At 40.5% G+C, this 22,360-nt stretch overlaps 1 long non-coding RNA gene across 2 annotated transcripts in view; it reads left to right on the plus strand.

Annotated features, from left to right (window-relative positions):
• Window positions 1–22,360, plus strand: part of LOC133262875 (uncharacterized) — a 111,385-nt gene that overhangs the window by 45,772 nt on the left and 43,253 nt on the right. For both annotated transcript variants that reach the window (XR_009741411.1, XR_009741410.1), the window contains exon 2: window positions 4,345–4,512. This is a non-coding gene — a long non-coding RNA (uncharacterized LOC133262875). The remainder of the gene's footprint in view (window positions 1–4,344; window positions 4,513–22,360) is intronic.

Genomic DNA, 22,360 nt, shown 5'->3' on the forward strand with positions numbered 1-22,360 from the left:
GGACCGCTGGCAGCTCCATGAAGGCAGATGAGCTGGGTGCTGAGGGTGACAGGTGAGGAGCAATTACTACATCAATCAGGGGCCTGAAGTTGAGTCAGCACTATCAGGGCCATGATCAGAGATGATGACTCAGATCAGCCTCTGTTCAGTGATTGCTTAGCAAGTCCGTGGTGATAAGGTAGGTCCCAGGAAAAGCCAGAAAGTGAAGTCACTGGGCAAGGGTCAAGGATTAAAGAGGTGCAAGACCAGCCACTTACAATGGTAAAGGGCAAGACCTTCAGCTTAAATGCTGCTTCCAAGGAGAGGAGAGAGGAGCCTGCACTAAGACTCCTTCCAGCTCTTCCTTCTTACCAGGTCTTAGCAATGAACTGGCACTGAGTGTAGGAAGCTAAACTGCCACAGCCAGTAGGGCCCGGTGTCAGAATCATGGAATCATAGAATAGTTTGGGTTGCAAGGGACTTTTATAGGTCATCTAGTCCAAAGAGACCCTACAATGACCAGATGTCCAGTGGACATCTTCCACTGGATCAGGTTGTTCAGAGAGCTGTTTAGCCTGACCTGGAATATTTCCAAGGATGGGGCATCTATCATCTCTCTGGGCAACCTGTTCCAGTGTTTCACCACTCTCATTGTTAAAACCTTCCCTCTTGTATCTAGTCTGAACCTATCCTCTTTTAGTTAAAACCATTACCCCTTGTACTATTTCTGCATATCTCTCCCTATCTTTCCTATAAGCCCCCTTTAAGTATTGAAATGCCACAATAAGTTCTCCCCAGAGCCTTCCTTCTCCAGGCTGAATAACCCAAATTCTCTCAGCCTTTCCTCATAGCAGAGGTGTTCCATCCCTCTGATCATTTCTGTGGCTCTCCTCTGCACCTGCTCCAATAGGCTGATGCCTTTCCTATGCTGAGGACTCCAGAGCTGGATGCAGTATTCCAGGTGGGCTCTCGCCAGAGCAGAGCAGAGGGGAAGAATGTTATACCCTTTAAGCTGGACACTTAACAAATAGTATTCCAAGTTGTGCCAACTTATTGATGTAAAAGATGTAAAAGATGGTCTGTACTTCTTCTCACAATACAACAGCCTTTGATTTTGCATGTGTGTATACGTATAAACATGCACATATGGGATATATTGTAAAGTGTACTTGTTTGGACATATATTTATATTGTTTGTGCCCATATGTTAATATGTGTTACTAATTTTCAGGCTAAATATCAAACTGTATGTTTTCTGGTGTTTTTTTTTTTCTTTTTTTTTTGTTTTGTTTTATTTTGGTGCATCTAACAAATGTGAGGAAAGCTTCTCTACAAAAAATAACCAAAATGAGAGTAAGGTAGCATTACCTCGGTGCAAGATTGATAATGCAGGAAAAAGAAAAACCTGAAAAAAACCCTTATTAAAATCTAATAGCACGCTGCAGGTGGTCACAACAATATCTGTTGTAAATCGTAGCAGACTAATGATCTGATCCTGTTCCCTTATTTAGGCAGTTGTCATTCCAAACCCCTTATCTCTGAAATGTCTGACTATCTCTGTCTGATCTTAATCAATGTTCATCAGTGAGTCATATGCATTAGTCATGTAGGTATGCATAAGTGTGATCACCAACAAACAGATTGCATGAAACACAAGGATTAATGTATGGAAAGGCAGAACTTTGATGTTGGAACTATTCCTTGCCTTGGAAAAGGGACATTGTTCCTCCTAATGAGTTACCAACCTGTTAAAGGCTTAGGCAGTTCTGGGAATAGTCATTAACAATCTGTCTGGGCAGGGAGACAGTTTGGAGGAGGCCCAGGAAATATTAGCATATCCAAAGCAAGCAATAGTGCTCTGTTGCTTTAGTAAAGGAAGGCTCCAACCCTTCCTAACTGGGTTAGTGTGTGCTGGAGAGAAGGTGGGGACCCATCTGGTGTTTGCACCTGAGTAGTCTCAAAGGGGGATTTGGTCAATAAAAGATAAAAGGTCTAGCCCTGAACCTCTGTCTGTGAAGGGTTTATCACAAAGCTGAGAATTGTATGCCAGTTTATTAGAGCTAATTGATGTGCAAAGTGGAGGTGATTCTCCTACCTTCTCTGTAAACTCAGAGGATGGAAGAGGTTTTTTTTGCACGGGGGAGGGGCAGGGACCAAGGATAGATGGACAGACACCCACAAGATAACTACATTTAAATTGCAAGGCTATTTTAAGAACTGCTAACGCAGGAATCTGACAAGTAGAAGTGACTTGAGGTGAGATATGTAGGAGTGTGCCTGAACCTCAGGAATACGAAGAGTCTGGGGCAGCAATGCTAGAGGGAAAAAGCAATTTAAAGTAAGTAAAACTTTGACATTTATCTGGTCTCATAGTGGTTTTGCTCTGCCACTGCCAGTTACAAAATCAAGACCTAAGGAAGATATTTGAGCTGAGAACATCCTGTTATGAAATTTAATAAGTACTGCTAGTACTATTTCATCCAGAAATGCTTCCACTTACTGTGAAAGAATTACATTCTCTGGCCCCTCTCTCTCCCCCTCTTTTTCCAACATACTTCAGAGTCATCTGTCCACGTTTTTGTTCAGGAATCTTAATGTGTGAGCTACAGTTGGGAATTGCACCTTAATATGATTCTGATTTGTATTAACATAACTGAAAGTGTTTGGCACCCCTCGGCAGCTGACCATCATGAGAATGAAAGGAGGACAGTATGGGATTGTTCCAACACCTCTATTTTATTTACCTTTTTTCCATTTCCTGTTTTCTTAAGCAATATCTAAAACTCTCATAAAAGTCTGAAGCAAGTAACTGTTTGGATGCCAAGAAAAAAAATTTTATTCCTGTTTATCACAAGGATATAAAGCGTAGTGTTTTAATTGCAGGCAAGAGAGCATAGCTGGAAGCACCAGCCAGCATAGTACTGTCAGAACTATTTCTGCCTCTAAATGGTTGGCTTTGAGCAGAGCACCAAAGATGACAAAACTCAGGAATCATTTTAGGGAGCTGCTGATTCTGAAAGTAAGATACCAAACATCTGTTTCTGGCTCGTTAGCTTGTAAGTTACCTCTATGTGGGGAGAAAAATGTTTGCTTGCTGTATTTTTCCTTACAGCTTTACCACAAGGTTTTATTGAGATTCCTTTTTTTATGCTTGATACCTAGTTATACACAAAGCTGTCTTGCAAATCTGACGTTTTGTATCTGGATCTGCTGCCTTAATGGGAGTATGGTCCAGTATCTCAGTGATGCTTTCACCCATTCTTCACCCTGAAGTCAAAGAGGGCACTCCTTTAGTACTCCTTTCCCTTTTCCAATATTTAATGGCAGAGTTCTAGATCAATTTATTGCAGGACAAAGAACCATGACATATGTTATCCAAGTAACACATGCTACATCAGACAGATTGTCCCTAAGGGCTGTCTTGGTGAAGACACCCAGGCTCTGTTTGGTCTGTAAGCCCCAAGGGTGCACCCAGACTCCTAGAGTTATGTCTATGTTGCACACCAGATAGGAGCTTTGTGCCAGACCTGTTTCACAGACCTGTGCAGAGTTGTCTTAGGAGGCTTTTCTAACACTTCTGTGTCATGCCTGGCTGCTCAGTGAGGAGCCTGATCACCTTCCAAACTGCCTGATGCACAGCACCTGACCTATTGAGGTGCTGTCATCTTCACATCATTTTCACTGCCGCTTGCTGTAACAGAATAAGAGAAAACTGGAGATTCCAGTAAGCACAGATGGGAAGAAAGATTAAACCAGTTGTGAGGCCAGCTGCCTAAATTATCACTACCCAATGTTTGCTGGACATAATATGAACTGTGAAGGATATCACTCTCATGCTTCAGGGCGTTATCAATCATGAAGGGTCCAGATGCTGGAGCTAAATTACCTGGTAATGTTTTTAACTCCTGTGTCCTTTTGGAACAATAAAGGACCTTCTCCTTTCTGCATACCAAAGGTACAACTGAAGGGTGCTACCCTTACACTTACCCTTACACAGTTTTTTTCCCCCATCCTATTCAGCTAAGTCCCATTGCCCTTCTGTTTCTCTTCCAACTTCTCTCAGCATGTTTAACAGGTGAGCCTTCTCTTATTAGAGGGTATCCTGAATGTAGGATATGGAAGGAAGTTTTTCCTATTGAAATAACTAAAGAGGGAGAAAATTTAGAGTTTTCTGTCAGAGCTCAGACTCGGGTACTTCCTATTAGGTTTAATCTCCTAGAAATCCTTAGAACTAAACAAGATACTGAGTGTCTAACCACATATGCCCATGCCCTTAATCTCTAAATGTGGCCCACGGTTTTAGAGAAATCTCTCTTTGCTTATTGTCAAAGGAGTAAACGTTTTTTTTTTTCTTCTTCTGAACAGAAAATGTGATCAGAATAAAGAATATGGTGTTCCCAAAAAGCAGAACTTGCTTTTTCTTTTCTTCATGGGACAACTTTCCCTAGCCTCTGCTTGTTTGAATGCCTGTAACTCGCTTAAAGGAACAAGAAACACCAGCCCACCACTAACAAAATGAAGTCTTATGTAAGGGTAAGCTTTTTCAGCTTACTTCAAAGGATATCCACTGAATTTGTGGAGGTTGCTTATTTTCTGTGGGGGACGACATTGTCCTTTAATTAGGCTTTTCAAATGTAAATTTCAAGCAATGAAACATTTTAAGGATAAAAGCGTTTGTTTGTGGCATAATGCCTCAAAGTGTCAACAAATCTGAGTCTGTAATCTCCATATGTTTTGATTACTTCCTATCAGAAGAGGCTTCTTGCAAAGCAAAACTTTTTTTTGCTCCTTTTTTTTTTTTCTTTTTAACACTCTAGCTGCATCTACTCTAAACTTACACCTGGTGCCCATACTCTCTTGCAGCCGACATATGACTGTTTGAGTGGGAACAAAACCACTTTGACAGATGGGCATAAATTCAGGGATGCCAAACAACCAGTGCCTGCACTAACTTTGAATGCTAACAGGCCATTCATAGCCAGTAGTGGCAGAACAACAGCCTATTCACAGCTCCAGGTCATTAAGAGAGAAGGGGGAGAGCAGAACATGTAGTCAAATTAATAAACCTGAAGATGATGTCGTTGGTTTTAATGCTGTAAAATTAGATAATAAATTAGAATAAATTGCCTAACATTGGAATTTAGAGAACTGTGTTAGATAATGCATAGAAAGAAATCATACATCTTCAGTGTAAGCAGCTCTGTATATGGCCAGCTGCTGAGAAACTTTGAAAGAAATCCAAAAGAAATTCTTTGTCTAGCCTTTTACAAATAGCTTGTTTGGCTGCAGCAGTGAGGTTTTGTAAATTACTCAAATCATCTTCAAAAGTGATCTCCAGTGCTCAACCATTCCTAGTGGTCAGCTATTCATTCAGACATATTCTGGCAATTTTTTTTAGGAGAGGAGACAGGCTCTCTGGTCTTCCTCAGTTGCTTTCTAGAGCTGCCCGTGCAATCAACCAGGTATGCAGCAGCAGTGTTCTGCAGCTGCTGCGTTAGTTCCACATCACTTTTCAAAGAAAGATTTTTGAAATGAAAGAAATTACATAGAAGATAAGTTGCTAAGTAGAAAGAAACAGTTCAGCTGGCCCATGTTCATTTACTCATCACACGTTCTTCTGGGGATACAAGCTTGCAACCTGTGAATAAACTACCCTTGCTCCAGTGAACTATACACTACTGGGGCTTTTGTACACTGTACTCTGCAAGGATTTGTTTCCTTTTTTTTTTTTTTTTTGCTTACAAGGAAAGCCTAAGACCTTGAGGGATGACAGTGTCTATCTCTTAATTTTTAATAATTAATTTCTAGGCAGAGATATCAAAGCCCCTGTTGGTAAAGCTTTGGGTAAAAAAACTCGGGGGAAAAAATTTGGAAGGGAAAAGACTTTTCATTTAGGGCTTATTAATGTGGCCAGAATTGTACATGAGTCTTTGTGCTTGGTGTTTTCTCTTGGCTAGCTTCAGGCTTTCAAAAACATTTAGTGAAAAGGAAACACTAGGCTCGGGGGCTTAGATGGAATTTGGGACATCTGAGTAGCTCTCAGAGTGCATAGAATAAGCTGGCTTTTCTCTGGACTAAGGTTGTTGACTCTTTTGGGGCATGATTGTTTAGAATTTAATTTACAGTTTTGGCTACATGGTACAGATTTCATTTAACTGTCCCTTCAGGCATGTACAGAAATTTGTTTATGACTGAGATTTTTCCAGCCCAACTGTAGCTTTGTTACCAGGGCCTAAGGGGTGAATGACACTTCCCGGCCTTCTACAGCTCTAAACTTAGAATTTTTTAATGATGACCTCCTGTTGTGGCTCTTTCCTCCAAGTTTCCTGTTATATTTTTTCTATGCACATGTTTTTTCAATTTGGAAGAAGCATATACTTCTGATTAATGAAAGGAACAGAAAAAGAAATTCCCCTTCTGAAAGAGAAAGCATTTTCCTCAGATATTGTTCTCTCTTTAACATCCACATTAATCCACATGTGGTGGTTTTGGCCACACTGACTTAACATGTGGAAGCAACACTTGATTTAGAAGTTGCTATGGAAAAAGAATATAACTAAAATGTCTGTACTCTGTTTTAAAAGGTATTTATGATTAATTTCCAAGATAGCAGCATAGATCGTTAGAACCTTGTTTATAGGAATAAAGTGCCAGTTCTGGTCATAGTCATAACTGATTTAACAGGCTTGAGCGGATGGAGATTTTGTCTTGTTTGGAAACTGGAGAGATCAGATTCGTTGTTGTATTCTGCTAAAAGAGTGCAACTTTTTTCTAAAATATCTCTCTATATTACAGAATCACTGAGATCGGAGAAACATGTACATGTAGAAACATATGTAGAAACATATAATTACTATAAGAATAGATAAATATACCCTGCTGGGATTTTTTTTTCTGGTCCCTGATCTGATAAATATTTTTATGTATCTAAGTATATAATAGTTTCAGGAGAGTAACCAACCCAGCCTAGAGAGCTCGTGTAAGCACAGGTGAGCTATGGACCACACTAAATACGTCTTTTTTAGCAAAACAGCTTTTTGCAGTTCTGCTCCTTTCTGCCTGACCAGGGAAAGGCAGGAAATACAGGCCCATGAGCGCTATGGAGCAGCAGCAGCATGTGCTCCATTTCTGCCCTGTTGCTTGTGACAGGAGCAGGAGGCATGATGTGTTTGTAGCAGGTGCATGCAAATGTAGGACATCCTGCTCATTTCAGCTGCGTTAAAATCCAAAGTGGAGAATGTGAGAGGCTGCTTTCTGCTTGTAGCCCTGACAGACAAGCCCCGTACTGGATTTTCTGATGCATGTAACGCATATTCTGCCCATGGCCCATGGGAATTACAGATGGACTTTAAGGGATAGATTGAATCATGGAAGTCATATGACCTGATCAGCTGAGGACAACTGTTTCTCAATTTCTAGTCTTTAAGGTTTAAATCTACCCTTGGGGCAGGTGGTAGCCACATTAGAGACAGCTGTGTGTTGTGCCAAGACCCAGCACTGTAGCTAGCTTGCTTTTGAGGGGTTTTCTTATGTATGTACGTGCTCTTTAGAGGCTGTTTATTTTCAAAAATCAATATTTTGAAAGGCAGAGGAAATCCTGTTAAATATTGACGTTTTCTTTAAATGCCAGATGTTACGAACCTTCCATCTGCTGATCACTTTCTAGACAGATGCCTGAAATAAGATACTCCCCCTCTCCTACCTCTAAAGTATCCTCCTTACTTCTTTGCTCCTGCAGCCCTTCCTCCTGCTCTTCACACCAATCTTTGAATTTCTGTTCCCCTACATGCTTATAAAATGCTTAATTTTTACGCTTTCTTCCGTTTTACTAAAAGTCTTGCATTTTGTTTTCCTCTTTCCAATTTTTATCAGATACAAACTGCTATGTTTGGGGCATTAGCAGGGATAAACTACTCCTGCCAAATAACTAGCAACTAATAGATACAGAAGAACCTATGAAACTGGGCACCAGGCAGTGCTCTGATCTATCATTTTTAGTGGATCCATTACAATCTCTGAAGTGCAGGATATGAGCTGCAAACTGAATGCTTGCACAGTACCGACTGCAGCTTTTCAAGAACCTAAACAGCCTCAGAAATGTAATGGTATGGGTACTCATCTCCACACTCTGGTGCTCTTGGTGCTGATCTATCACAGGGAGTGAAGACTGGGTTTTTCCCTCTTACATGGTTAGGAACAAAAAGGAAAACACTGGGATCAGAACAGAGAGCCACACTGTGATTTGCAGTCACATCAGGGCTGGCCTAGGATGAGATCTTTTCAGAAAAGCTTCAGCCTCAACTTTGTCCATCTGCTCTATCACCTACTCCTGTAACGGGAGGTAGAAGCACCTGCGGGAAGAAGTAAAGAGCTATCATTATGATGCTTTAAAGCTCTTAAGTCTTAGTTTAGCCTGGCCTGGATAGAAGACTGTGGTCTGGCTTAGGTAATTTTGTTCTACCTCCAGTACCACGCCAAGGCAGACCTGGTTCAGAAGGCATTTAGATGTATTAATAGTGTCTGAGTGCAGAGACTCAACACAAAAAACCATCCCTTTTATGCAGAGCTGGTTAGACTACTCTGGGGGGATTTGGGGTCCCACCTTGTCTAGAGTGACTTGGGTATCAGGCCATTCATGGCCATTAGCTTAGAGCTTCTAAACCGCTTCTGTTGAAATGATTACTCTTTCACATGAATAATTAAATATTTGTTGGATTAAGGACAGGCCACTTTACATAGGTCTAATATTTATGATATATCTGAATGAGAAGAGTCATATGAAGAGTCTTTCTATCAAGAGAATATGCACTTTCTCTGTAGTACAGAACAAGACTTTTTGCACTTTAGAGCAGAGACAATCATTTCAGCCTTTCCTTTTTTTTTTTTAATATGTCCATCCAAATTTCCCAGGCATTATTTTAAATGGGTATTTTCCAACTCAGTTTCCTCTCTGAAATCTGATCATAACTATAGCTTCATAGGACTACAAGTTGTGATGTTGGCTAGGCAGCTGTACAGTTAAAATTAGGAACATGTTTAGCACTTTATTCCTGATTGTAGCTCTAGTTCACAGTTATGCAGACCTGTATTTAAAAGGCAATTAGAAGTTTTAAAGGATTTTAGGCATTTAGATACCTTTTCAGCTTGTGGCTTCAGATTGTTTGAAAACATTACTGTGCAGATAGATTGGGAGGTAGTATTTACAATGTTAAGATAGCATTAGGAAAGACCAAACAGCCTTGTATCAAGACACAAAGAATCTATAAGGTGAGTATCAAGTTCCCATTTTTATTGGCCATTATTGTTATTATGTGTTTAATGGCTGTGTCCTCCGTTTGGCCTATGTGAGAACATTCAACTTTTGGAACGTTCTCCAGGGAACATGGTCTGACTGGGTCCAGAGATGAAAATAATATGAGCTTTTAAATCAAGCGAGCCACATGGGTGGGTTACAACACAGCCCATGCTGACCCAATTTGGACAGGGTTAGAATTTGCTAGGTCAGACCAGGCTGCAGAGGCTCTCTAGAGTCGTAGTGAGTTGCTCAGGGTACCTAGGTACTGTCAACAGTAAACTTTGAATGAACTCAGACAACATCTGCATTGTAACCTTGCCTGGTAACTAGTTGTTGATGCCCAGAAACCTGAGGAAAATCGACACATAATATGGAAAATGGTTGGGATATTTGGTGAGGAAGTGGTGGTTGGAAAAAGATTATTCTGTTTTACAGCTGATAATGTTAGATCTGATACTGCTGTGCTGCAAAATGATGACCTTTCAGTCTTTGAAAATTCACCATGAAAGACTACGTATGTGCTTTTCAGCACGCTGCCTGGCCTGGTGCTGGGGATGCCCTCCAGCCTCTAACTTGGGTGCCAGACAGGGAGCTGCAGGGAATTTGCCCTGCTGAAACTTTATTTAAACCAGAAGGAACCAGCAAAACCTGCCAAAACATTGGTCAGGGATGTGCAATTTTTTTTGCGACCACATGCTTTAGGAATTATAGTGCACTTCAGCCACAGATGTGCTCTTGGAACCGAGTTTTAACATGTTCTAGTTTAATTCCAGTGATAGTGCTAGGATATTTTTAAGTGAGTTGGCTTTCCATGCTCTCTGGCTTCAAATAATTATGCCTTCTGCTGTTACTTTGCTCCTACCAAGCGAGTGACAGCAAAAAAGAATACATTTAACTCTGTAAAACACTGCTGTGAAAGGAAAAAAAGTATTGGTTGGTTATATTGAGTCTAGCTTTTTAAAAAAATGTATAAAAGTGTAGGGTTCATTTTTCTGGTTCATATATGCATGTTATACATTCATATTCATATATGGACATAGTTCATACGTTCTGCAGCAACCAGCGATATACCTAATGTTTATTTAAATGTCCATTAATTATGTTGCTTGATTTTTATTTACTACTGAGAATGCCCTGTAGTGGGCATAGTTCTGCTGAGTGCTGTGGGTATACTGAAGGATACGGTAAGGAGGGATGTAGTGTCCAACCCAGAATTCTGCAGAAGTAATCTCTTGCTGCTGGGACTGAGGGTGGAAGAATTAGTCCAAGTTACAGTTTAACATTGCCTGGGCTAGGATTCTCTTAGTAATCCTGACTGCTGCAAAGAAATACCCAGATCCAACCCTGGTGATCTGTCTGCTCCAAATAAATTTAACAACAAGGCTCTAGTGGCCTATATTCTGGGAAGCTTTAGCTTTGGCTCAATATTGACAGAATTAACTTAAGTAAGTGTGAAAGCAGTTCTGTCTGTTTTATCTAAACAGCTACTTCCATAGTGTGCTGCATTGGTTCAGATGAGGAAGTGGATTATTTTTCTAAATATCGTCAGGACTGACACAGCCTGAGAGGTTAACCAGAAAGCTGCTGGTAGATGTAGAGCAGAATCCAGGTCTCCTATCTGTCTTGTGTCTTGGCTCCAAAATCATCATCCTTTTAAGGAGAAATCCCAAGACCAGTCATGTTTTGTCATTTCTAAGCATTGAATTCACTGGTATTTTAATTTTTAAACTTTCATAAAACTGAAGAACCCTTTTCTAAACCTCTCTATATGCTCAGAGGCAAATTTCCTTTCTTTTTTAATTCTAACTAAGCTTTCCTTTAACTTGGGGGAGAGGGGGATATCACAAGAGAGGCTTTATGCTACTTTCCTGTTTTCCAACATGACAGATGCATTAGAAAGTGTAATGCACTCTAACAAACAAGGCAACTTTGCATATTGAATATAGCACATGAAATAATAAAAGAGGAACAGCTGCTGAGAGACAGAAAGGAAAAAAGAGAGATAAAAGTTAACTTGAGTTGTGTTTTATATGAAGAGCTTTGAATTCAGTCAGATTTAAAATTCAATGCCAAGTACATTTACAGGCATCTGGAAAATCAGGTCACATACTCTTTGTTAGTCTGCTACTACTGGTATATAAAACAGGGCACACAGAAATGTAAGCCTGTCACAGAACACCCTTTTCCTTTCATAAAACGTTGATTTAACAGTTACATTCATACAATGATTAATGTGACCAGTGACAACTGGCAACAGGTTAAAACCAGGAAGGGCTTATAATGGGATGCAAACTTCTCTGAAGTTTAAGGCTATGTGAATCTCCACGTTCATGGTGTAACATTTGTGCCAAACCTGTATTTGCTAAATGAATGCTAATGAAATCTTGTGCATCAGGACACTAACTTATCACTGATGGCAATAAGAAAGTACAAATAAATCACTGCAGAATAAGTAACTGTTAATAAAGAAATTCCTTCACAGGATATTGCTGTGCAATTGCCATTGATTTCAACTGTCAACATATAGCCAATAGATGGAATGTATAGAACAAGTTTCTTAGATTCCCAGGTGTTTGTCATATGTACTTAGTATTGAATGTTAGATTAGACTGACCTTGATCAGCAAAGTATTTGTACTTTGTCCATCCCTAAAAGCTTTGGGATTAAGTTCACAGTGGTTTTGATCTCTTACATTGCGTGAAGCTTGGAGAAGAAGGCAGACGGTGCTCAGGAAAAGTGGGTAAAGCTGCATACAGTGACCCTGATGCTGAATGAGCTTTAGTAGTTGCATCTGCTTACAAGGAAATGCCTGTCCCTGGTAGGTTGATGGATAGTGGTTTCATCAAGATGATGTTGGCAGTGTCCTAAGCACAAATATACGGGGAGTGGTCTTATGGCTGTGCTAGCTTGAAAAATAGAGAAATAGGAAGAAGATGAAAACAGCACGATATACTCTATGCCTTTTCACTGCATTTTAGCTATCCATCAACTACTGCTGTATCTTCCTAGTTGTAAGTCCTCACATGTATTTTAAGTTCTAAAATTGAATATAGGTCCCTGCACCCTTCCCCGGAGGAAGGTTGAGACAAGTTGTTTTGCCTTTGATTTTAAATAACGTTAATTTCAGTGTGCGAGAGATAGCAAAGCAATGAAAGATAAGGCATGACCTGTCAAAGTGTGCACTGAATTTTCAGAAATGCATGTAGTCCTCAGCAGGGTCCTCAGTAATTCTTCGAAGAGGCCCAGCAGGTCTGGCTGCTTGCCTTTTTGTGTTGGACCCCGTATTGCAAATATCAGAGTACAGACTGCTCAAGTGCCTGGAGCCTGATGACAGCAGTTGGACTGAGCCAACACTGGGCACTACACATCACACAGCATTTTGTGATTTCTTCAGAAACTAAAATGTTAGCCCTGTTGGCTGTGAGGAAAAGCAAAAATACATCTATGCTGCCTGCCTGAGTCTCCATGCAGCCTGAAACAGTAGTTCTGAGAAAACACAAAGGCTGACCAAATGTTAAGGGACAGCGGTAGGATAGTTACAATAATCCCTATTTTTCAGTTGACTGAGAGGGAATGTGAGCAAGTGGGACTTATCCTGAGGATGACTGCTTGGGCATTCTTGTAGGACTACTGAGCAAAGTTAATGTAAGCAGCCTTCACTGCCAGGTGACACAAGTAACTGGTATTTGCACTGATGTGCATAAGGAGGACAATGATATTTTCTTATCAAGTTGTGGTATGAGAGCAGTAGCTTTCTGTAGGGAGGTAGCAGTAACCAAATGGGGACTGATACAGTGACAAACTGTTATACTTGTGCCTAATGGTCATCACATTGATCTTTAATGTATTCACCTGTTGCTTGAGTTGTAGCATTAGCCCTTTTAGCGGGGGTACTTGTACTCTCCGTCTGCTCTGAAGAGCAAGGCAGAAGAGTAGGGCAGTTTCATTTTACCTGCAGACTCTCCTGCAGAGAAAAAATGCTCACCTGGCTATGTAAACTTTCCTCTCATCACCTCTGCCTCGTTCAAGTGGCTTCTAGAATGTTGTGTGGAAATGAGAATGTGCCTTTGTCTCTTTTCTGATCAAGGATGGCAGATCTTTCTTGGATGAGTGCTCAAAGCATTTAATGCTATCGTGGAAATCTAGCTTGATACCATTTTAGCAGCATCAGAGTCTGAAATCCTTTATTCATTTGTATTGTGTGGTGTTTCAGTCTCCCTGCCTTCTTTTTCTTTTTTTTTTCCTTATCTGTAATAAGATTTTACATTCCCTGGGGGGAAAAAAAAAAAGGTTAGGAGGTGTTACTTGGGGTGGCTCTCTAGGCTGTACTGAGTACATGCCAATTTGTATCACCTGATGAGACAGACCACTGTTTTAAAATAAACATATTTTCTTTCAGAGAGAGAGAATGGATTAAAAGGGAAAGAAACAGAAATCCCATCTAAGCCTCCAGTATCTTAAGTGTTGAATTTCTCATCACATTTTCCTTGTGAAGATGAAAAGCCTTAAAAGAATATCAGACTTTGTAATCAGACGATGATGCATGAAAGGATGTGTCTGGATAATGTGACAGATGATCCTAACCTTCATTAATGTGCTTTAATTGGATTAAGCTCTGTGAAAGGCCTTTTTTTCTTTTTCAACACCTTCAGGGCTCTTGGCTGCACAATGTGAATGTACGCAACATCCTGCAAAAGGGCACTCATCCAGCTTCATAGACATATGCTGTACATCCTGACACTAAGTTAACATAAACAGAGTTTATCTTCAATGACAGGGCCCCTAGGGTGCCGGAGAGTAGTGGCCATCAAGTGATAATTGGGCAGTTACATGATTTGTTGCAGCATTCGGAGCACTAAATCCCTTTAAAACCCAACGGTTTGCTGCACCGGGGCTGGACACTGTCAGTGCAGATATCAACTCTTCAAAGTACTTTTAATAAAAGCACAGATTATAGGTGATTGATAAAGGGACAGCCTCAATGCTGCTGCTAACACTGAGAATGCTGTTCCCCACCTCTCACAGTTTTCAATAGGACTACCTGGGGAGTAAGGTATTACTGAGCATAAGCCAAAGTGGCAGCCACGCTCATGAAATGATGGACAGAAGCAGCAGGAACATATGTTTTGCCTTGCTGGACTAGAAACTATTCTGCATCGTTTTAGACTATTTTTGTGAATAGAGTTTACTCCCACAACTGTTTTTCTGACCTCTGGCTCCAGACTTACTAATTTTGCCTGCTTTTAAATATTCAATGCTGATGAATTCCTGACAAGCATCCACTGTAGTGGATTTGGATACTGCATTGGGTGGTTAGTGGGGAGGAGAAAGATTAGAGAGAAATAACTAAAACTAGGCTTAAAAATAGGGTGGGGTGGGAGATATGAGATGTGTGCTGAAACAAAAAGGGAGGAGAGAAGCTATCAAAAAATATGTATTTCACGTAATATAAAACACAACATCTCATGTTAGTGTGGTTTGCTGGTCATAGAGTCTTTCTCTTAAATGGCACTTACCCCCCAGAAAGCACTAGATTACATGGTTAAGTGTAAGTCAATGCATTTGATGCTGGCTGTAGCAGTTGTATATTCATTCAAGCTGGAGGTGCCATTGTATATGTGTATATTTGAACATCTGGTATTTTAAACCTCAAAAAAACAGGGACATCTGGATTTGAGTACTCTTACATTGTATTCTCTTTGTGTTTTTGAAGGATCTTTTACCATACTGAAGGATCTTTGTTTAACATACTGTATTTACAGTAATTTTGGAACTACAACTTCATGGGAAGCTACCAACTGTGTCACAGCTAGAATACTTTGTGTAAAGAATGTTCCCACAATATGTCTTTGGGGATATGCCTGGGGGAAAGCCAACAATTCTGAAATATTTTGTATTGATTCATGACTCTCCAAATTTTATTTTAGTCTTCTAGATCACAGAATGTGGCACACTCAAGATTTATTTCTTTTCCATATTTTAACAGTTGTTTGTCAAAGGTCTTTGTCCTATTTTTAAGATGACTTTTGCAGCTTCCTTTTTTGCTTTTTATTTATTCACAATTCCAGAATACTTGATTTTTACTTTGGGAATATTTTGATTGTTGTTCTTTCCCTTAGTATTAACACATTGTTTCTGTAACTTCAAATGGATTACAAATTTGTGCTACTTTTGAAAGCTAGATTTGGGTTTTACTTGCTGCTTGAAGTCATTAGTGTCAATGGTAGTAAAGCCAAGCTAGGAACAGGCCTGTCCATCTTCCTTCACATTCTTTATTACGATTAAGTCTTCTGTGTTGTTCCTTGATGTTTTGCAGCCTGTACAAGTTTGTCTTTTTACTGAAGGAGACAGAAATAGTGGCTAAATGTAACCATCTGTGGGGCCTGAAGAACTTCCTAATGCATGGAATTATGTCATAGCCCAGTATCATACCTCAGCCCCACTGAACATGGTGCCAGGCAGAAAGCCTGATACCCATTCAGGAGAAAGTACATACAGAGAAATTACAGGCTCACAAATAAACCAAACTTAAATATTTTATGTTTACTATCAAATCCCCTTCAAAAAATCATGGCCGCTTTACTGTGAAAAGGCTGTGTTCTGTTGCCACAGACACTTTCTAAACTAATATCTTTGTATAACCTTAATAATTCTGTGTAGTCTGTGTGTTACAGCTTTAGAACTGGAAATTTTAACAATATCTAGTTGTTAAAAAACAATAATGAAATAGTAAGCTGTCAACTCTGAGGTCCAGATGCTTGTTAGATTAACTATATAAAATGCTTAAAATTATTTAGGGGGACATTATTTATGTTGAGAATGTTCTGGACACCCACATCTAATACCTAGATTTGTACTATGAGTAATTGCACAGGTATACACCCCTTCAAAAATAGAAAAAAGCCTTTCATGAAGTTCTTTTGTGCCATCACGAAGCCATACAGAGCAAAAATCCCAAGGTTTTTCTCTTCTTTTCTAGGTCACCTTCAGCTAACTTCATGCTGCTTTACTCAGTGACCTCTGAAATGGAACAGTCATCCAATGACAGCCTGCTTCAGGCTAAAACTCCTTTCCTCTGCAAACTGCAACGTTTTCCATTAATAAATTCTCTAAGGTCACACGTTAGTAACAAAAATATATGTATGTTTGTAGCAACCAGCAGTGCTGCAGAAGTGCTTTAGAGGAGCATATGCCATTAAGACATTGGTGTGATGGCAGCACTCGTACACAGAACTACAGCCTGCCAGAAATAGCATGAGGTGATGACTTGTTTGTGAATATTGGCTTAGAAATAATATTTCTTGTGTGAATCCAGTTTAGATGAGTGCTCTTCTCTGGGAGCATGGCCCAACATTGCTCTGAGCACCCGCATTCAGTATGTCAGTGGCTCAAGTGATGTTGTTCCAAAGCAGCCCATGCTCAGGCTGCCTACAAATCCCCCCTTCTTTCACAGCAGATACTGCAAGGTCATGGGTGACCTGTAACCCATCTTTCATTTTTCTTACCTTTCCTTAATTCATCTCTACACGTGCAAAATTTTTGCCTTGCCACTTAGGTTTGTGTCCACCTGGTGTGGAAAATGAGGTGATGTGCAAACTGATGTAGAGACCAAAGAAAAAAACCCTGAAGTAGCATTTGTAACAGTGGCTGATCAGTTCACTTGTAGGTTTATATAATGTCATGGCTCTTGTGGCATGGGCATTTAAGTTCATAACTTAGCTGGATCTTTAATTTTAATAGCTTAAGCTTCTTTGTTGTTAGAGACTTCTCCCAGCAGTCTCCAACACCTGAAAAGGAAGAACAGTGGAGGCACGAAGGCATGCCTATTATCTCTGGTCATAGCCCAGTTCATGTCTGAAACAGTATAAATATTTAATATGGTGCTGCACACAGTTGTTTTGGTGCTTTCTGATCTTACTTGTTTTCATAGTGATCACTTCGTTGGACTGTAGAGATTTGCTGGGTCAAAATTAGATCAAGGATTTCTGAAGTGTATTCCATTACATGCTGCAAAAATGCATGTGCTGTAAATACAGTTGGGAAGTGTCTTCTCCTCTATTTTTCTTTAACTGGGCAGCTTAAATTCTTCACCTGATTAAAACAACCTGGAGCAAATTCAAAGAGTGGCAATATATCTGAAGACACCCCAGAAAAAAGACCCTTTCAGAAATCATTGTGTTTGTCCACCAAGAACCTTTAAGAGGGTTTAAGAGGAAGATTCCTGTTGCTAGTTCTTTGACATGCCTCTTTGGAAAGGAAAGGCAGGGAATGCAGGTGATGCTTGTAAGCTTCAAGGCTCCCCATCTCTCTTGAGAGACAGATAACAAATCATGCGAACTCACTGAATCATTCTGGCCTCTCTGCTCCCTAGTTTGGAGTCAAACATATGGTGACCGGCTGCGGGCAACATCCTTCAAGCTGGCAAGACAGGAATGCTTGCTGTCAGCTCATCTGCCCCCTTCCTTCTGCCGCTTCCAAGGAGCGCCTATGCTATTGCTCTCATGCTGATACTTGAGTAGGCCCAGACTTTTTTTATAGCTCCAACCAGGAAAGCCATCGGGCACTCTAAAAAGCTATGAACCTGAGCCAAATGCAGACAAATTAAGGAGTGAGAGCAGAAGAGCTACATCTGCCAGGTCAAGCTGGGTGCAAAATGGCTTTGGACCTGCTGAAATGGAAGAGGAATTTCACTATGTTGAACTTCTCATGAGAAAACAGCCTGCTCTTCCGCATCCTCCTCCTGGGGACTGTGTGAGTCAGCCCAAGTGGTATGTAGTTTACAGTACGGCTCTGGAGGAAAAAAAATAACAACATGCCTGAGAATCCCAAGGAGATAAAGATGCTTATTATAGAGCCCTTGTACTGCTAAGCTGTATTTTCTCCCCAGGGCAAAATGTTAACAAGTCTCAGCGGTCAGCATGAATAGCAATTTAAAAGCATTATTCTCTTTTCTGGAGGAAGATTTTGAAAAACTGATTTCATCCAAAATCCATTTCCTTTCAAGTATTTTTTTGCTACATTATTGATATAGTTTCCTTTTTAGAGTTATCATTTACACAGAAATATAATCCTTCCCTTTCCTCTTAATTAGTCTGTGGCAGCTCAGTGTCTCTTTTGAATGCTAGGTATGATCTGTGGAAAGAGAAGGGTGTGTAGATTTGTTTTCTTTCTTTTTTTTTTTTAATAAGGACATTCAGAATGTGTACTTCAACTTCTCTATGCAGGCGTACATGTATGCACAGTTCACATCATTGCAGGATTTAGTCTGCTTGCTTTCTAGTATGTCACTGACTGAGCTTATCTTACCTTAAAGCTGTACTGGTGTAGGCTCATTTAAATACAGATATTGCTCCCACAAAGGTCAAGAGAGATCACTTGATAGTTACTGTTAAATGAATAGTCATCAACTGGCCAAATATCATGCATTTGATTCACTAAATGTTGAGGCAATGATGAGGTATGGAGTAGCCCTGTAACAAGCCTGTTAACCACTCAAGCTGGGTGCACTCAAGTTAGCTGCACTTTTTCTCTCAGGGCTCCTGTTCCTCAAAGCTGAAGAGACCTGAGAATCAGTGAATCAAAGCCACAAAATGAGATGGACTTTGTCTCCTTGTTTGTGTGACCTGTTTTGTTTTCTACATGTCATCCATTTCTGCTAACATAAAGCTGGAAGTCACATGCAAAGTGGAATGCTATTTTTTGCTGTTCCCCTAGGACAGTAATAATAGTTCTATGGAATAAATAGCAAGGGTTTTTATTCTTTCTGTTGTGGGAGTAGGCGTATGCTGTGTGATCAATAGTGAGCATCCATAGGAGATCTTCCAGAGACTTACTTTTTCAGCCCCCAAGTATTTTTTGTTTCCCCTCTAATGCCATTCCACCTACTGGTAGGATTATATAAAGCACATGGCAGTGTTAAAATCTAATTAATTTTCCAAAGCTAATCTCTGTTTCCCTGAACAATCCAAGAGAAACAAAACAGAGGATCATTAGGGCTGGGACTGCAAAGCCAATGTAGAGTTTGAATTTGGCTCTAGAGATGTAAAGGACCATAATGTCAAAAGCCTCACTGGATGATGCATATGACTGCCAGAGGTGAATAAGCCCAAGTCCTTTCTGGTAAAAGAAGAAGGAAAAACTTCCATTCCAGGTATTTCTTCTAAGCATATGTAATGCAATATATATTCTTCTGGTCAAAATTATAACCTTCACATAATTAATGTCTGGCTGGAGACCAGTAACAGGTGGCGTCCCTCAGGGATCGGTGCTGGGACCGGTCTTGTTTAACATCTTCATCGCTGACAGGGACAGTGGGATTGAGTGCGCCCTCAGCAAGTCTGACGATGACACCAAGCTGTGTGGTTCGGTTGATACCCTGGAGGGAAGGAATGCCATCCAGAGGGACCTTGACACACTTGTGAGGTGGGCTGATGCCAACCTCATGAAGTTGAACCATGCCAAGTGCAAGGTCCTACACCTGGGTAGGAGCAATCCCAGGCACAGCTACAGGTTGGGCAGGGAAGAGATTCAGAGCAGCCCTGTGGAGAAGGACTTGGGGGTGTTGGTTGATGGGAAAATGAACATGGGCCAGCAGTGTGCGCTTGCAGCCCAGAAAGCCAACTGTATCCTGGGCCGCATCAAAAGGAGCGTGACCAGCAGGTCGAAGGAGGTGATCCTGCCCCTCTACTCAGCTCTTGTGAGACCTCACCTGGAGTGTTGTGTGCAGTTCTGGTGTCCTCAACATAAAAAGGACATGCAACTGTTGGAACAAGTCCAGAGAAGGGCCAAAAGGATGATCAGGGGACTGGAGCACCTCCCATATGAAGACAGGCTGAGGAAGTTGAGGCTGTTCAGCCTGGAGAAGAGAAGGCTGCGTGGAGACCTCATAGCAGCCTTCCAGTATCTGAAGGGGGCCTATAGGGATGCTGGGGAGGGACTCTTCATTAGGGACTGCAGTGACAGGACAAGGGGTAACGGGTTAAAATTTAAACAGGGGGAGTTTAGATTGGATATAAGAAGGAAGTTCTTTCCTGTTAGGGTGGTGAGGCACTGGAATAGGTTGCCCAGGGAGGTTGCGAATGCTCCATCCCTGGCAGTGTTCAAGACCAGGTTGGACAAGGCCTTGGATGATATGATTTAGTGTAAGGTGTCCCTGCCCACGGCAGGGGGGTTGGAACTAGATGACCTTAAGGTCCTTTCCAACCCTAACTATTCTATGATTCTATGATTCTAATGTAAGTACAGTCATATGAGGCTCTTTCTAAGAAATAAAACAACCTCAGTTGAAAGCATACTTCTTCAACATGCTATTTCTGGACCTGACCATAGTTTTACATGTAGAAGCTTGGAAGTTTTCCTGATTCCTGATAGAATCATGGAGTCCGCTCACGTGGACTAGAATACAAGATGGCTGAGGATACCTTAACTTCAGACTTAATTTTATCATTGATCCTTTGTTCACAAATGAACATGGCTATACTAGATTCTTCTCTTTACAGAAATCGTGTTATTTTTCTTGGAAAATACTAGAATTCTGTTAGTAGATTTGAAACTATCTTCCAAACCACTGCTATTAAATTAGTCTCAAAGCTATTTTATCTAAAGGTATATAAAGTAACCATTTTGTGAATTTAAGATTGCTAATAAGGACTGTTTAGCATGTTCCTTCTTCATTATAACCTCAGGGGTTTGATCCAGCTTAAATTGCCCAGAATCTCTACAGAAAAACAGGTTTGTTTTTTCAAATGAGTCTGAACTTCTGTCCAGATGTCTTGGGTAGGAAATCTTCTGCAGATTGTTCTGATTTTTGTTCTAGCATGTAGTGCAGCCTAAAAATTTTGAAGGCCAAATTACTTTCTTTCATTAGTGCTGGTAGACATGTGCAGCCACCTTCAGGCTAGTTCACTGTCTCTAGTAGTGACAAGACAGGACAGTAAAGACCATAGTAGTATCAGGACTGGTTTTATTTGTGACTTGAGAGGATGGCATCAAAGAAGTTCAATGAAGCATACATCCCTCAAGTTAGACATAAACAAAGGTTTGGTTTTGTATGTATATTATTCAGTAGGGGCAAGAATCTTTTAATGTAATATATATAACTCTACAGAGCTTCTAAGGTAAGTCACTGTGGGCTACTTTAAGAATTGATCTCAGTCTGTGAATGCTATATATGACCCAAGAACTTAGGAATAGGTTGCAGTAAAGTATAGTCTGTAACTTGTTTCTCACTTTCTCCTTTACCAGTAATAGGATTTTGCTCTAAGTTGGCTGTGCTGTCCTGCCTGATAGTCACAGCTCACCTCTTTCTCCTCCTCTTTCTTTTCATCACCATCACAAGGGAAAACAGACCCCTTTACACTGTTATCTCCCCTTTTTGACACAACTTGCTGTAAGCCCAAGACAGGGACAGAAGAAGCAGTCTGAATTAATTTACTTACCTTTACTCAGTCACAACAGACAGCTGATGCAGTCTGTCTCCAAATGAGCATTTCTCCTGTGGTACAGCAACTTGTATAGGCAAAACTCTGTCAAGTTACTCTTGAGATGAATTTTGAAAAGAATGTGCAATACTAGGCAGTTCTGGAAAGAAATGGTATCCAGACAGGATTTTCCTCTGCAGACAATAAAGTAAACTCTGTCTCTGCCCCTTATGTATGTAATTGATTCAAGGTGGCCTGTCTTGGGTAAATGCTCAAGTCGGGAAGGGGGGGGGGGGGGGGGGAAATTGGGGGAAGGGAAGGAGGGAAGAGGAATTAAAAATCGTTGTTAGAGTGTATGGAATTTACATGATGAAAACGAAAATCTGAATGTAAGCTTGAAAATATGGCTTTCACAGCCAGAATGAGAAACTTTTCGAAGAACAACATGGAAAATTATTGAGGCTTTCAAGTACATGTTTCAGCATCTTCCTTGTGCCTGTCATCTTGCTGTGCTAGCTTTGTGCAATGTAACGTTCTTACGGAAAAAAAGAGCCTAACAGCTGGTCCCAATTATCCTAACTACAGTGTGACTACATGCATAAATGTGTCCCATTTCCATTTAGTTCCATTGCTTAATGAACAAGTTCTTAAAAAAAAAAAAAAAAAA

The sequence above is a fragment of the Pezoporus flaviventris genome, unplaced genomic scaffold (genome assembly GCF_033815535.1).
Source record: "Pezoporus flaviventris isolate CSIRO_AGI_PZ_B2104156 unplaced genomic scaffold, CSIRO_AGI_Pfla_v1 ptg000002l, whole genome shotgun sequence".
Taxonomy (NCBI): Eukaryota; Metazoa; Chordata; class Aves; order Psittaciformes; family Psittacidae; genus Pezoporus; species Pezoporus flaviventris.